Raw genomic sequence first — 15,305 nt, 5'->3', positions numbered from 1 at the left:
TCTGCTGCATTTGACACTGTCGACCATAATCTCCTTCTCACTATGCTCCACTCTATTGGTCTAAAGGATACTGCTCTCTCCTGGTTCTCCTCCTACCTCTCTGACCGCTCTTTCAGTGTTTCCTTTGCTGGTTCTATCTCTGCTCCACTTCCTCTCGCTGTCGGGGTACCCCAGGGCTTGGTCCTTGGTCCCCTTCTTTTCTCTATCTATACTGCCCCAATTGGACAAACAATCCACAGATTCGGCCTCCAATACCATCTCTATGCTGACGACACCCAACTATACACCTCCTCTCGTGAGATCTCTGGACCATTCCTCCAAAATATCACCGACTGTCTGTCCGCTGTCTCTAACACTATGTCCTCCCTTTTTCTCAAACTAAACCTCTCTAAAACTGACCTCCTTGTCTTTCCACCTTCTAACCGACCTCCCCTCAACATCTCCATTCCAGTGTCTGGCACCATCATAACCCCCCGACGGCATGCCCAATGCCTTGGGGTCACACTGGACTCTGACCTCTCCTTTGCCCCCCATATCCAATCTCTGGCCCAAACATGCCACATGCACCTCAGAAATATTGCTAAAATACGTCCGTTCCTAACCACGGACACGCTAAAGACGCTCGTGGTTGCGCTCATCCACTCCCGGCTTGACTACTGCAACTCGCTACTCATTGGCCTCCCCCGCACTAGACTCGTTCCGCTCCAATCCATACTAAATGCAGCAGCTAGACTCATTTTTCTATCCAGTCGTTATTCAGACGCCTCTGCATTATGCCAGTCGCTGCATTGGCTGCCCATCCACTGCAGAACTAAATTTAAACTCCTCTACCTCCCTCACAAAGCTCTGCATGGCGCTGCACCACCATACATCGCCTCCCTACTGTCAGTACACCACCCAGCCCGCTCACTCCGATCGGCTAACACACTCAGACTAAACACCCCTGTAATACGAACCTCTCATGCTCGCCTACAGGACTTCACTAGAGCAGCACCCATCCTCTGGAATGCTCTACCCCAAGGCATCCGGACAATTCCCGATGCACGAAATTTCAGACGTGCCTTAAAAACGCACCTCTTCAGGGAAGCATACCAAATCTCCTGACCTAGTCCCTCGCCCCTCCCTATGGTGCTCCACCCTGTTTGCCTTCTGATAAATGATCTGTACATAAAATTTCCTATTGCCTGTGTTCCCCACCCCCTGCACCTCCTGTACCACCCCTAACCCATTTCTGTCTAACCCAATGTACCTTATATTGTAATTGTTGTATTGTTTTGCATTTATCCATGCCTGAAAGCGCTGTGGAATAAGTTGGCGCTATACAAATAAAGATTATTATTATTATTATCTCTCCAGAGATATCCTGGCTGCACCGGCGTCTGGTCATCTGCGTCCCTGAGCCTCAGCCGGTGTAGTGCTGTTGCAGTAGATCTACTTGTGGCGCAAACTACTTACTGTCCAACCCTCCATGCTGCTCAGTGAAGCTTCTCCAGAATCAAGTGGCCACTCAGCTAATGGCCGCAATGACTATTCTCATCAACCTCCTCACAAGACTCTCCAGCCGCCTCCTCAGGAGGTAGAGCATCCTTATGCTTACAATGACAGTCCTGACCACTCAGTCTCTTTTGCTGAGCCGTGGGAGAGCTGGGCTACAGCTGAGCTCACCTCTACAACCCAGCTTTCCCAGGGTCCCACTGATTTGCTCCGCAGGATTCCCAAGATCTGTTGCGCTCCACCACACTATACGAAGCTAGTAGCTTCCTAGGTCGGCTCCACCCCAGCAGTGTTATTACGCTGCCTCTGCTCACTCTTTATAGGTCAGTTGTGATGGGTGGGCTGGGCGCTTGGACCATCATGGTGAAGGTGGCTTTACTTGCTGTCTTCTCCCGTCAGCAAGCAAGGGAGGACAGTCCTCTTCCCCTCCACAGCGGCTCTACTGATTGATGTCGGCACCACCAGTCAAGCCTCAGGTTCAAGGATCTGGAGGTGTGAACTTGGCATAAGTGGGGAGAGGGGCGGCATATTTCATTCATTAGTTTGCTTGTCAATCCAAAAGAGAAAGAACTATTTTCTCAGCAAGTCACTGGTCAGACCACACATGGAAGATTACGGGCAGTTTTAGGCACCAGTACTCAGAAAGGACATATCAGAGCCTGAGCGGGTACAAAGGCGGACAACTAAAGTAATAAACGGAATGGGCGGACTACAATACCCAGACAGGTTATCAAAATTGGGATTATTTAGTTTAGAAAACAGATGGCTGAGGGGCGGCCTACCCTGTTTCCCTGAAAATAAGACATATCCTGAAAATAACACATAGCATGATTTTCCAGAATTTTTGAGGATGCAAAATGATTTTTCAGGCTTTTTGAGGATGCTTGAAATATAAGCCCTACTCCAAAATTAAGCCCTGCTAACAGTTAATTAAAAAAGTCAATTTAAATAGTGTCCAGGCAGCTATACATGTAAAAAAGTTAAACCTTTTTGAACAAAAATTAATATAAGACACTGTCTTATTTTTGGGGAAACACGGTAATAGCTATGTATAAATATATCAGGGGTCAGTACAGAGATCTCTTCCATTATCTGTTATACTCAGGACTGTAACAAGGGGGCATCTTCTATGTCTAGCGGAAAGAAGGTTTCTACACTGACATAGAAGGGAGTTCTTTATTGTAAGAGCAGTGTGACATGGAAGAAATTGCAGCATGTTCAAAGGGATTTTTCTTCCTTCCACCAAAAAAAAACAACTGAAAAAGATGATTATTGTAGAAAAGAATCATGCTCTTTCCAGTGGTAGGATACAAAATACATTTGGCGCGGTCCCACATTGAGATATTTGACCTGGAAATTAGGTTAGATTGGGCTTTTAAGCATTCGCACCATGTTTGTTTGTTAATATCTCCGCAGATCTGTGAGCCTTTGTTCTGATTTCGCAGCCATATATCGTCATGTCGGTGGTTAGTGGACCGGGAAAAGCTGAACCTGCCAGCTGGTTTTGTTTTTGAGTTGTGCAGTGTCAAAATTTAGCTTTCGCAGTACGCAATGTAATTTTGAAGCCACTTTCAGGTTAAATTGCGCACCACATATTGTTGTGAGTGTTGATAGTACATTTTTCGTGTTCACAGCCACAAGTCGAGCTGCCACGGTTCTGCGATGGCCACATGTCAAACTATGCAAAATCTTTGCTGTTGAGGCTGTGTGGTTGGTGGGACCTCCACGCAAAGGGCTGTGGTGCTCCGGGTATATGATATCTGGAGCTAAAACTTTACAGAACCTCATTTCTAACATATATGTACATCCGTGTAAATTTTCAGTAAAATTGGAGATAGTCGAGTGGGGACGATTTTTAAAACTTGTCCAGTTGACATGGAATGACCCTACTACTGGCTTGTTACCCGTGACTTCATCTGCGTGGAATTGGTATCTTTTATCTATGTTTTGCTGTATATGGAAACTAAGGTCCGACGGCATCAGATTGCTCCAGTGTCTCTGTAGCTCTAAGAGACACGTGACGCCCATAATTTAAAGCCCGCCGGGCCCGAGATGCTCCGGGGTCTCCACTGCTCTAAGAGACACGTGACGCCCATAATCTAAAACCCGCCGGGCCCGAGATTCTTCGGGGTCTCTAGTGCTCTAAGAGACACGTGACGCTCATAATCTAAAGCCCGCCGGGCCCGAGATGCTTCAGGGTCTGTGCAGCTCTAAGAGACACAGGATGCTCATAATCTAAAGCTCGCCGGGCCCGAGATGCTTCGGGGTCTCCACTGCTCTAACAGACACAGGACGCTCATAATCTAAAGCCCGACGGGCCCGAGATGCTCCTGGGTCTCCACTGCTCTAAGAGACACGTGACACTCATAATCTAAAGCCCGCCGGGCCCGAGATGCTTCGGGGTCTCTACTGCTCTAAGAGACACGTGACGCTCATAATCTAAAGCCCGCCGGGCCCGAGATGCTCCGGGGTCTGTGCAGCTCTAAGAGACACAGGATGCTCATAATCTAAAGCCCGATGGGTCCGAGATGCTCCTTGGTCTCCACTGCTCTAAGAGACATGTGACGCTCATAATCTAAAGTCCGCCGGGCCTGAGATGCTCCGGGGTCTCCACTGCTCTAAGAGACACAGGACGCTCATAATCTAAAGTCCGCCGGGCGTGAGATGCTCCGGGGTCTCCACTGCTCTAAGAGATACAGGACGCTCATAATCTAAAGCCCGCCGGGCCCGAGATGCTCCGGGGTCTGTGCAGCTCTAAGAGACACAGGATGCTCATAATCTAAAGTCCGCCGGGCCTGAGATGCTCCGGGGTCCGTGCAGCTCTAAGAGACACGTGACGCTCATAATCTAAAGCCCGCCGGGCCCGAGATGCTCCGGGGTCTCCACTGCTCTAAGAGACACATGACGCTCATAATCTAAAGCCCGCCGGGCCCGAGATGCTCCGGGGTCTTTGCAGCTCTAAGAGACACAGGATGCTCATAATCTAAAGTCCGCCGGGCCTGAGATGCTGTGGGGTCTCCACTGCTCTAAGAGACACGTGACGCTCATAATCTAAAGCCCGCCGGGCCCGAGATGCTCCGGGGGCTGTGCAGCTCTAAGAGACACGTGACGCTCATAATCTAAAGTCCGCCGGGCCCGAGATGCTCCTTGGTCTCCACTGCTCTAAGAGACATGTGACGCTCATAATCTAAAGTCCGCCGGGCCTGAGATGCTCCGGGGTCTCCACTGCTCTAAGAGACACAGGACGCTCATAATCTAAAGTCCGCCAGGCATGAGATGCTCCGGGGTCTCCACTGCTCTAAGAGACACAGGACGCTCATAATCTAAAGCCCGCCGGGCCCGAGATGCTCCGGGGTCTCCACTGCTCTAAGGCCTCATGTCCACGGGGAAAATAAGAATTAAAATCCGCAGCGGATTTTAACTCTTCTCCCGCGCGCGGATCCGCACCCCATAGGGATGCATTGACCACCCGCGGGTAGATAAATACCCGCGGATCGTCAATAAAAGTGATTTTAAAAAAAATGGAGCATGAAAAAATCTGGACCATGCTCCATTTTCATGCGGGTCTCCCGCGGGGACGGCTCCCGCGGGCTTCTATTGAAGCCTATGGAGACCTAAAATAGGAATTTAAAAGCATTTACTCACCCGCAGCGGGCCGGGAAGGTCTTCTCTTCCTTACGGCCGCATCTCCCTTGCTTCGGCTCGGCGGATGTGCCCGGCGCATGCGCGCGGCACGTCGACGACGTGCCGGCGACGTGCCGCCGGCGTGACGAATTCATCCGCCGGCCGAAGAAAGAAGATCCGGCCGCGACGCAGAGAAGAAACGGAGCGGATGGGAGGTGAGTTTATTCTCATTTATTCTTATTTTCAGCGCTCATGTCCGCGGGGCAGGAGGGACCCACTGCAGATTCTACATGGAGAATCCGTAGCGGGCCCGATTTTCCCCGTGGACATGAGGCCTAAGAGACACAGGACGCTCATAATCTAAAGTCCGCCGGGCCTGAGATGCTCCGGGGTCTCCACTGCTCTAAGAGACACAGGACGCTCATAATCTAAAGCCCGCCGGGCCCGAGATGCTCCTTGGTCTCCACTGCTCTAAGAGCAGCTTGCCCTTCAGCTTCCTGAAGGGCATCAGATTGTTGGGTTCTAGTTAATTTTACAGCTCGAGCTCCGCTGGACCCGCGCGCTGGATCCGACTTGTGCAGCATACCAAATGAAGACCAAAAAATGGATAGGAAATCCGATTATCAAAAGGAAACCATTTCATACACAGCTGAGGTAAAGTGAAAGCAGCGCTGTGATTGGTTGGTATGTCTAATACTGCTGAGGTAAAGTGAAAGCTGCACTGTGATTGGTTGGTATGTCTAATATTGCTGAGGTAAAGTGAAAGCTGCGCTGTGATTGGTTGGTATGTCTAATACTGCTGAGGTAAAATGAAAGCTGCGCTGTGATTGGTTGGTATATCTATTACAGCTGAGGTAAAGTGAAAGCTGCGCTGTGATTGGTTGGTATATCTATTGCTGCTGAGGTAAAGTGAAAGCTGCGCTGTGATTGGTTGGTATGTCTAATATTGCTGAGGTAAAGTGAAAGCTGCGCTGTGATTGGTTGGTATGTCTAATACTGCTGAGGTAAAGTGAAAGCTGCACTGTGATTGGTTGGTATGTCCAATACTGCTGAGGTAAAGTGAAAGCTGCGCTGTGATTGGTTGGTATGTCTAATACTGCTGAGGTAAAGTGAAAGCTGCGCTGTGATTGGTTGGTATGTCTAATACTGCTGAGGTAAAATGAAAGCAGCGCTGTGATTGGTTGGTATGTCTAACACTGCTGAGGTAAAGTGAAAGCTGCGCTGTGATTGGTTGGTATGTCTAACACTGCTGAGGTAAAGTGAAAGCTGCGCTGTGATTGGTTGGTATTAGAGATGAGCGAACACCAAAATGTTCGGGTGCTCGTTATTCGGAACGAACTTCCCGCGATGCTCGAGGGTTCGTTTCGAACAACGAACCCCATTGAAGTCAATGGGCGACCAGAGCATTTTTGTATTTCGCCGATGCGCGCTAAGGTTTTCATGTGTGAAAATCTGGGCAATTCAAGAAAGTGATGGGAATGATACAGAAACGGATAGGGCAGGCGAGGGGCTACATGTTGGGCTGCATCTCAAGTTCACAGGTCCCACTATTAAGCCACAATACCGGCAAGAGTGCCCCCCCCCCCTCCCAACAACTTTTACTTCTGAAAAGCCCTCATTAGCATGGCATACCTTTGCTAAGCACCACACTAGCTACAACAAAGCACAATCACTGCCTGGATGACACTCCGCTACCACTTCTCCTGGGTTACATGCTGACCAACCGCCCCCCCTCCCCCCCACAGCGCACACCAAAGTGTCCCTGCGCAGCCTTCAGCTGCCCTCATGCCACGCCACACTCATGTCTATTTAGAAGTGCGTCTGCCATGAGGAGGAACCGCAGGCACACACTGCAGAGGGTTGGCACGGCTAGGCAGCGACCCTCTTTAAAAGTGGCGGGGCGATAGCCCACAATGCTGTACAGAAGCAATGAGAAATAGAATCCTGTGCCACCGCCATCAGGAGCTGCACACGTAGGCATAGCAATGGGGAACCTATGTGCCACACACTATTCATTCTGTCAAGGTGTCTGCATGCCCCAGTTAGACCGGGCTTTTTAATTCATAGACACAGGCAGGTACAACTCCCTATTGTGAAGTCCCTGTGGACCGACAGCATGGGTGGGTGCCAGGAAGCCACCGGCGGTACATAGAAATATCCCATTGCATTGCCCAACACAGCTGAGGTAGTAATGTCGTGCGTAATACAGGTGGGCTTCGGCCCACACTGCATGCCCCAGTCTGACCGGGGTTCTTTACAAGTGGACACATGTAGGTTACACTCCCTGTGGACCCACTGCCTGGGTGGGTGCCAGGAAGCCACCGGCGGTACATAGAAATATCCCATTGCATTGCCCAACACAGCTGAGGTAGTAATGTCGTGCGTAATACAGGTGGGCTTCGGCCCACACTGCATGCCCCAGTCAGACTGGGGTTCTTTAGAAGTGTACAGATGTATTAAAAACTCCGTGTGCACCTACAGCATGGGTGGCTCCCTGGAACCCACCGGCGGTACACAAAAATATCCCATTGCATTGCCCAACACAGCTGAGGTAGTAATGTCGTGCATAATGCAGGTGGGCTTCGGCCCACACTGCATGCCCCAGTCAGACTGGGGTTCTTTAGAAGTGGACACATGTAGGTTAAACTCCCTGTGGACCCACTGCCTGGGTGGGTGCCAGGAAGCCACCGGCGGTACATAGAAATATCCCATTGCATTGCCCAACACAGCTGAGGTAGTAATGTCGTGCGTAATACAGGTGGGCTTCGGCCCACACTGCATGCCCCAGTCAGACTGGGGTTCTTTAGAAGTGTACAGATGTATTAAAAACTCCGTGTGCACCTACAGCATGGGTGGCTCCCAGGAACCCACCGGCGGTACACAAAAATATCCCATTGCATTGCCCAACACAGCTGAGGTAGTAATGTCGTGCATAATGCAGGTGGGCTTCGGCCCACACTGCATGCCCCAGTCAGACTGGGGTTCTTTAGAAGTGGACACATGTAGGTTAAACTTCCTGTGGACCCACTGCCTGGGTGGGTGCCAGGAAGCCACCGGCGGTACATAGAAATATCCCATTGCATTGCCCAACACAGCTGAGGTAGTAATGTCGTGCGTAATACAGGTGGGCTTCGGCCCACACTGCATGCCCCAGTCAGACTGGGGTTCTTTAGAAGTGGACACATGTATTAAAAACTCCGTGTGCACCTACAGCATGGGTGGCTCCCTGGAACCCACCGGCGGTACACAAAAATATCCCATTGCATTGCCCAACACAGCTGAGGTAACGTCAGCTGGAATGCAGGTGGGCTAAAAATTAATTTGATTACACTGTAGGCGAGGGCCCACAAAAATTGCTGTATCAACAGTACTAATGTACATCCCAAAAATTGGCCATGGCCAGCCAAGAGGGCAGGTGAAACCCATTAATCGCTTTGGTTAATGTGGCTTAAGTGGTAACTAGGCCTGGAGGCAGCCCAGTGTAACGAAAAATTGGTTCAAGTTAAAGTTCCAACGCTTTTAAGCGCATTGAAACTTATAAAAATTGTTCAGAAAAATTATTTGAGTGAGCCTTGTGGCCCTAAGAAAAATTGCCCGTTCAGCGTGATTACGTGAGGTTTCAGGAGGAGGAGCAGGAGGAGGAGGAGGAATATTAGACACAGATTGATGAAGCAGAAATGTCCCCGTTTTGGATGGTGAGAGAGAACGTAGCTTCCATCCGCGGGTGCAGCCTCCGTATTGCTTACGTATCGCTGCTGTCCGCTGGTGGAGAAGAGAAGTCTGGGGAAATCCAGCCTTTGTTCATCTTGATGAGTGTTAGCCTGTCGGCACTGTCGGTTGACAAGCGGCTACGCTTATCTGTGATGATTCCCCCAGCCGCACTAAACACCCTCTCCGACAAGACGCTAGCCGCAGGACAAGCAAGCACCTCCAGGGCATACAGCGCTAGTTCAGGCCACGTGTCCAGCTTCGACACCCAGTAGTTGTAGGGGGCAGAGGCGTCACCAAGGATGGTCGTGCGATCCGCTACGTACTCCCTCACCATCCTTTTACAGTGCTCCCGCCGACTCAGCCGTGACTGGGGAGCGGTGACACAGTCTTGGTGGGGAGCCATAAAGCTGGCCAGGCCCTTAAAGACTGTTGCACTGCCTGGGATGTACATGCTGCTCGATCTACGCACATCCCCTGCTACCTTGCCCTCGGTACTGCGCCTTCTGCCACTAGCGCTGTCGGCTGGGAATTTTACCATCAGCTTGTCCGCAAGGGTCCTGTGGTATAGCAACACTCTCGAACCCCTTTCCTCTTCGGGAATCAGAGTGGGCAGGTTCTTCTTATACCGTGGATCGAGCAGTGTGTACACCCAGTAATCCGTCGTGGCCAGAATGCGTGCAACGCGAGGGTCACGAGAAAGGCATCCTAACATGAAGTCAGCCATGTGTGCCAGGGTACCTGTACGCAACACATGGCTGTCTTCACTAGGAAGATCACTTTCAGGATCCTCCTCCTCCTCCTCCTCCTCCTCAGGCCATACACGCTGAAAGGATGACAGGCAATCAGCCGGTGTACCGTGAGCAGCGGCCCAAGCTGTCTCTTCCCCCTCCTCCTCATCCTCCTCATGCTCCTCCCCCTCCTCCTGTACGCGCTGAGAAATAGACAGGAGGGTGCCCTGACTATCCAGCGGCATACTGTCTTCCCCCGCCCCCGTTTCCGAGCGCAAAGCAGCTGCCTTTATGGTTTGCAGGGAATTTCTCAAGATGCATAGCAGAGGAATGGTGACGCTAATGATTGTAGCATCGCCGCTCACCACCTGGGTAGACTCCTCAAAATTACCAAGGACATGGCAGATGTCTGCCAACCAGGCCCACTCTTCTGAAAGGAATTGAGGAGGCTGACTCCCACTGCGCCGCCCATGTTGGAGTTGGTATTCGACTATAGCTCTACGTTGTTCATAGAGCCTGGCCAACATGTGGAGCGTAGAGTTCCACCGTGTGGGCACGTCGCACAGCAGTCGGTGCACTGGCAGCTTAAAGTGATGTTGCAGGGTGCGCAGGGTGGCAGCGTCCGTGTGGGACTTGCGAAAATGTGCGCAGAGCCGGCGCGCCTTTACGAGCAGGTCTGACAAGCGTGGGTAGCTTTTCAGAAAGCGCTGAACCACCAAATTAAAGACGTGGGCCAGGCATGGCACGTGCGTGAGGCTGCCGAGCTGCAGAGCCGCCACCAGGTTACGGCCGTTGTCACACACGACCATGCCCGGTTGGAGGCTCAGCGACGCAAGCCAGCGGTCGGTCTGCTGTGTCAGACCCTGCAGCAGTTCGTGGGCCGTGTGCCTCTTATCGCCTAAGCTGAGTAGTTTCAGCACGGCCTGCTGACGCTTGCCCACCGCTGTGCTGCCACACCGCGCGACACCGACTGCTGGCGACATGCTGCTGCTAACACATCTTGATTGCGAGACAGAGGAGGAGGAGGAGGAGGAGGGTGCTTTAGTGGAGGAAGCATACACCTCCGCAGATACCACCACCGAGCTGGGGCCCGCAATTCTGGGGGTGGGTAGGACATGAGCGGTCCCAGGCTCTGACTCTGTCCCAGCCTCCACTAAATTCACCCAATGTGCCGTCAGGGAGATGTAGTGGCCCTGCCCGCCTGTGCTTGTCCACGTGTCCGTAGTTAAGTGGACCGTGGCAGTAACCGCGTTGGTGAGGGCGCGTACAATGTTGCGGGAGACGTGGTCGTGCAGGGCTGGGACGGCACATCGGGAAAAGTAGTGGCGACTGGGAACTGAGTAGCGCGGGGCCGCCGCCTCCATGATACTTTTGAAGGACTCCGTTTCCACAACCCTATACGGCAGCATCTCAAGGCTGATGAATTTTGCTATGCGGACGGTTAACGTTTGAGCGTGCGGGTGCGTGGCGGCGTACTTGCGCTTGCGCTCCAACAGTTGCGCAAGCGACGGCTGGACGGTGCGCTGAACTACACTGCTGGATGGGGCCGAGGACAGCGGAGGTGAGGGTGTGGGTGCAGGACAGGAGACGGTAGTGCCTGTGTCCTGAGAGGGGGGTTGCATCTCAGTGGCAGGTTGGGGCACAGGGGGAGAGGCAGGGGTGCAAACCGGAGGCGCTGAACGGCCTTCGTCCCACCTTGCGGGGTGCTTGGCCATCATATGTCTGCGCATGGTGGTGGTGGTGAGGCTGTTGGTGTTGGCTCCCCGGCTGAGCTTTGCGCGACAAAGGTTGCACACCACTGTTCGTCGGTCGTCAGGCGTCTCTGTGAAAAACTGCCAGACCTTAGAGCACCTCGGCCTCTGCAGGGTGGCATGGCGCGAGGGGGCGCTTTGGGAAACACTTGGTGGATTATTCGGTCTGGCCCTGCCTCTACCCCTGGCCACCGCACTGCCTCTTGCAACCTGCCCTGCTGATGCCCTTGACTCCCCCTCTGAAGACCTGTCCTCCTGAGTAAGCGTTGCACACCAGGTGGGGTCAGTCACCTCATCGTCCTGCTGCTCTTCCTCCGAATCCTCTGTGCGCTGCTCCCTCGGACTTACTGCCCTTACTACTACCTCACTGCAAGACAACTGTGTCTGATCGTCATCGTCCTCCTCACCCACAGAAAGTTGTTGAGACAGTTGGCGGAAGTCCCCAGCCTCTTCCCCCGGACCCCGGGAACTTTCGAATGGTTGGGCATCAGTGACGATAAACTCCTCTGGTGGGAGAGGAACCGCTGCTGCCCAATCTAAGTAGGGGCCCGAGAACAGTTCCTGGGAGTGTTCCCGCTCCTGAGCAGGTGTCATTGTAGTGGGGTGAGGAGGCTGGGAGGAAGGAGGAGCAGCAGACAGAGGATTCGGATTTGCAGCAGTGGACGGCGCAGAACTGCGGGTAGACGATAGGCTGCTCGAAGCACTTTCTGCCATCCAGGACAGGACCTGCTCACACTGCTCATTTTCTAATAACCGTCTCCCGCGTGGACCCATTAATTGGGCGATGAATGTGGGGACACCAGAAACGTGCCTCTCTCCTAATCGCGCAGCAGTCGGCTGCGACACACCTGGATCAGGAGCTCGGCCTGTGCCCACACCCTGACTTGGCCCTCCGCGTCCTCGGCCGCGTCCTCTAGGCCTACCCCTACCCCTCAGCATGCTGTATTACCAGTGATTTGATTTCACAGGCAGCTAATAAATTGGCGCAAGACTGCAGGCCAAATATAATTTTTTCCCTTTTTTGAAAACGAAAGGCCCCACTGCCTCTAGTGAATGAATAATCTAAGTTTAATAACTGTGCTGTTTTCCTGCTAATGTGTCACAGAACGTGAGGGTAGCAGAGTTATTAACTGTGGCAGAGCAGGTATTTTTTTTCCCAATTAAGGAAAGCAAATGGCGAAGCCAGGAGTAAAACGTAGCTGGGTGCGTCTGATTTTTACAGGTTGCACACGCAGCCGACACGTGTCCACCGCCCTTAGGACGGACAGAGGCAGGACAAATAGAATTATTTTCCGTTTTTTTGCACCAAAAGGCAGCACTGCGTATATTCTATGAACATGAGAAGTTTAATAACTGTGCTGTTTTCCTGCTAATGTGTCACAGAACATGAGGGTAGCAGAGTTATTAACTGTGGCAGAGCAGGTATTTTTTTTCCCAATTAAGGAAAGCAAATGGCGAAGCCAGGAGTAAAACGTAGCTGGGTGCGTATGATTTTTACAGGTTGCACACGCAGCCGACACGTGTCCACCGCCCTTAGGACGGACAGAGGCAGGACAAATAGAATTATTTTCCGTTTTTTTGCACCAAAAGGCAGCACTGCGTATATTCTATGAATAATAACTGTGTTGTGGCCCTGCCTATACAATTCTTTCCCTGCAGTATCAATGGAGGGTGCAATGCTCTGCAGAGGCGATTTTGAGAAGCAAAAAAAAATGCAGCACAGCTAACAGCAGCCTGGACAGTACTGCACACGGTTAAATATGGCCCTAGAAAGGACCGTTGAGGTTCTTGAAGGCTACACTCACTCCTAACACTCTCCCTGCCTATGCAGCACTTCTGTCCCTAATGCCGGGTGCAACGCTCTGCAGAGCCGATTTTGAGAAAAAAAAAATTGCCACTGCTAACAGCAGCCAACACACAGCTATCAGTGGCCCTAATAAGGACCTTTGGGGGGTCTTGAAGCCTACACTAACTACCAATTCTTTCCCTACAGCAGCTCCGATACAAACAGCACTGTCCCTCATCTAACTCACACCGCATCTGAGGCGAACCGCGGGAGGGGCCGACTTTTATATTAGGCGAACACCTGATCTTCCCAGCCACTCACTGTAGGGGGGTGGTATAGGGCTTGAACGTCACAGGGGGAAGTTGTAATGCCTTCCCTGTCTTTCAATTGGCCAGAAAAGCGCGCTAACGTCTCAGGGAAGGAAGTGAAAGTAACCAGAACACCGCATGGTGTTCGTTACGAATAACGAACATCCCTAACACCCTAATATTCGCACGAATATCAAGCTCGGAAGAACACATTCGCTCATCTCTAGTTGGTATGTCTAATACTGCTGAGGTAAAATGAAAGCTGCGCTGTGATTGGTTGGTATATCTATTACAGCTGAGGTAAAGTGAAAGCTGCGCTGTGATTGGTTGGTATATCTATTGCTGCTGAGGTAAAGTGAAAGCTGCGCTGTGATTGGTTGGTATGTCTAATATTGCTGAGGTAAAGTGAAAGCTGCGCTGTGATTGGTTGGTATGTCTAATACTGCTGAGGTAAAATGAAAGCAGCGCTGTGATTGGTTGGTATGTCTAATACTGCTGAGGTAAAGTGAAAGCAGCGCTGTGATTGGTTGGTATGTCTAATACTGCTGAGGTAAAGTGAAAGCTGTGCTGTGATTGGTTGGTATGTCTAATACTGCTGAGGTAAAGTGAAAGCTGCGCTGTGATTGGTTGGTATGTCTAATACTGCTGAGGTAAAGTGAAAGCTGTGCTGTGATTGGTTGGTATGTCTAATACTGCTGAGGTAAAGTGAAAGCTGCACTGTGATTGGTTGGTATGTCTAACACTGCTGAGGTAAAGTGAAAGCAGCGCTGTGATTGGTTGCTAGGGACAACACAGACTTTCTATAAAATTTAAATCCATGTTAATGTGTCTTTTATTCACGTTTTAATTCCAGGAAACACGGGTATCCCTGCCAGCTTAATAATGGCATACGTGCGGCAACGACCTCTGCCCTTTTGTGTCTGCCGGTTTGTGTAGGCCTAGCTTATGAGGTGCACCTCGTTCCCTTCCACCACACCAACCAGCGCAGCGGCAGAGCGGAGGGGCATCACCAAATAACCCTGTCGTCGCTCCATAGAGAACTCTATAAATATTCGGGATAAATCGTAACCGATGTCCGTCCTCAGGATCAGCCATCACCCTGCAAATGTCAGCAAACTCACTGCAGCCGGGAAAAGGCAACAAACAGACGGACGGAGTTACTGCCGCATTTATAATACTAGCAGGGACGTTAATGATAACTCTGCCCCCCAGTGCTGGAGACCCCACATACCTTCACCTGCAGCCGGACAGGAGCCGTGGGGTTGTTCTGTGCTTACAGGACCTGTGATGATGTCACCGTCATGTGATCAGTGTGTGGGAGGAGACAAGGGGTCACATGACCAGGTCTGTCTGCTCAGTGGATGGTGGACTCTGCTGTGTGAGGATGTATTCAGAGAGTGTATGGAGCAGAGCCGTGTGTGTGAGACGGGGGAGCAGAGCCGAGCGTGTGTGAGACGGGGGAGCAGAGCCGAGCGTGTGTGAGACGGAAGAGCAGAGCCGAGCGTGTGTGAGACGGAAGAGCAGAGCCGAGCGTGTGTAAGACGGAGGAGCGGAGCCGAGCGTGTGTGAGACGGAGGAGCGGAGCCGAGTGTGTGTGAGACGGGGGAGCAGAGCCGAGTGTGTGTGAGACGGAGGAGCGGAGCCGAGCGTGTGTGAGACGGAGGAGCGGAGCCGAGCGTGTGTGGGGGACGGAGGAGCAGAGCCATTTGTGTAGTGTACATGTAGGGGCCGTATGCTACTCCCTACTGATCCTCCTCGATCTCTCCACAGGGCAGATACTAGAGTATCATCTTTTTCGAGTACCTGCCTGCTAGTCAGAAAAGATTCGGGTGCCAGCGGGGTGAGTGGTGGGTTGCGGGAGTGAGCGGGAAGGGGGAGAGAGAGATTTTCCCCCCGCCGGCAC

At 51.8% G+C, this 15,305-nt stretch overlaps 1 protein-coding gene across 1 annotated transcript in view; it reads right to left on the bottom strand.

The window, feature by feature from the left end:
- Positions 1-14,669, bottom strand: part of LOC136624368 (oocyte zinc finger protein XlCOF22-like) — a 28,770-nt gene extending 14,101 nt beyond the window's left edge. The window contains exon 1 of the mRNA XM_066598334.1: positions 14,634-14,669. The gene's annotated coding sequence lies outside the window, so the exon portion shown is untranslated. The remainder of the gene's footprint in view (positions 1-14,633) is intronic.
- Between the last annotated feature and the right edge of the window lie 636 nt (positions 14,670-15,305).

Source organism: Eleutherodactylus coqui, chromosome 4, assembly GCF_035609145.1.
Source record: "Eleutherodactylus coqui strain aEleCoq1 chromosome 4, aEleCoq1.hap1, whole genome shotgun sequence".
NCBI classification, from domain to species: Eukaryota; Metazoa; Chordata; class Amphibia; order Anura; family Eleutherodactylidae; genus Eleutherodactylus; species Eleutherodactylus coqui.
Note: the sequence above shows the minus strand (reverse complement) of the source record. Positions and strands in the feature narration are given on the sequence as shown.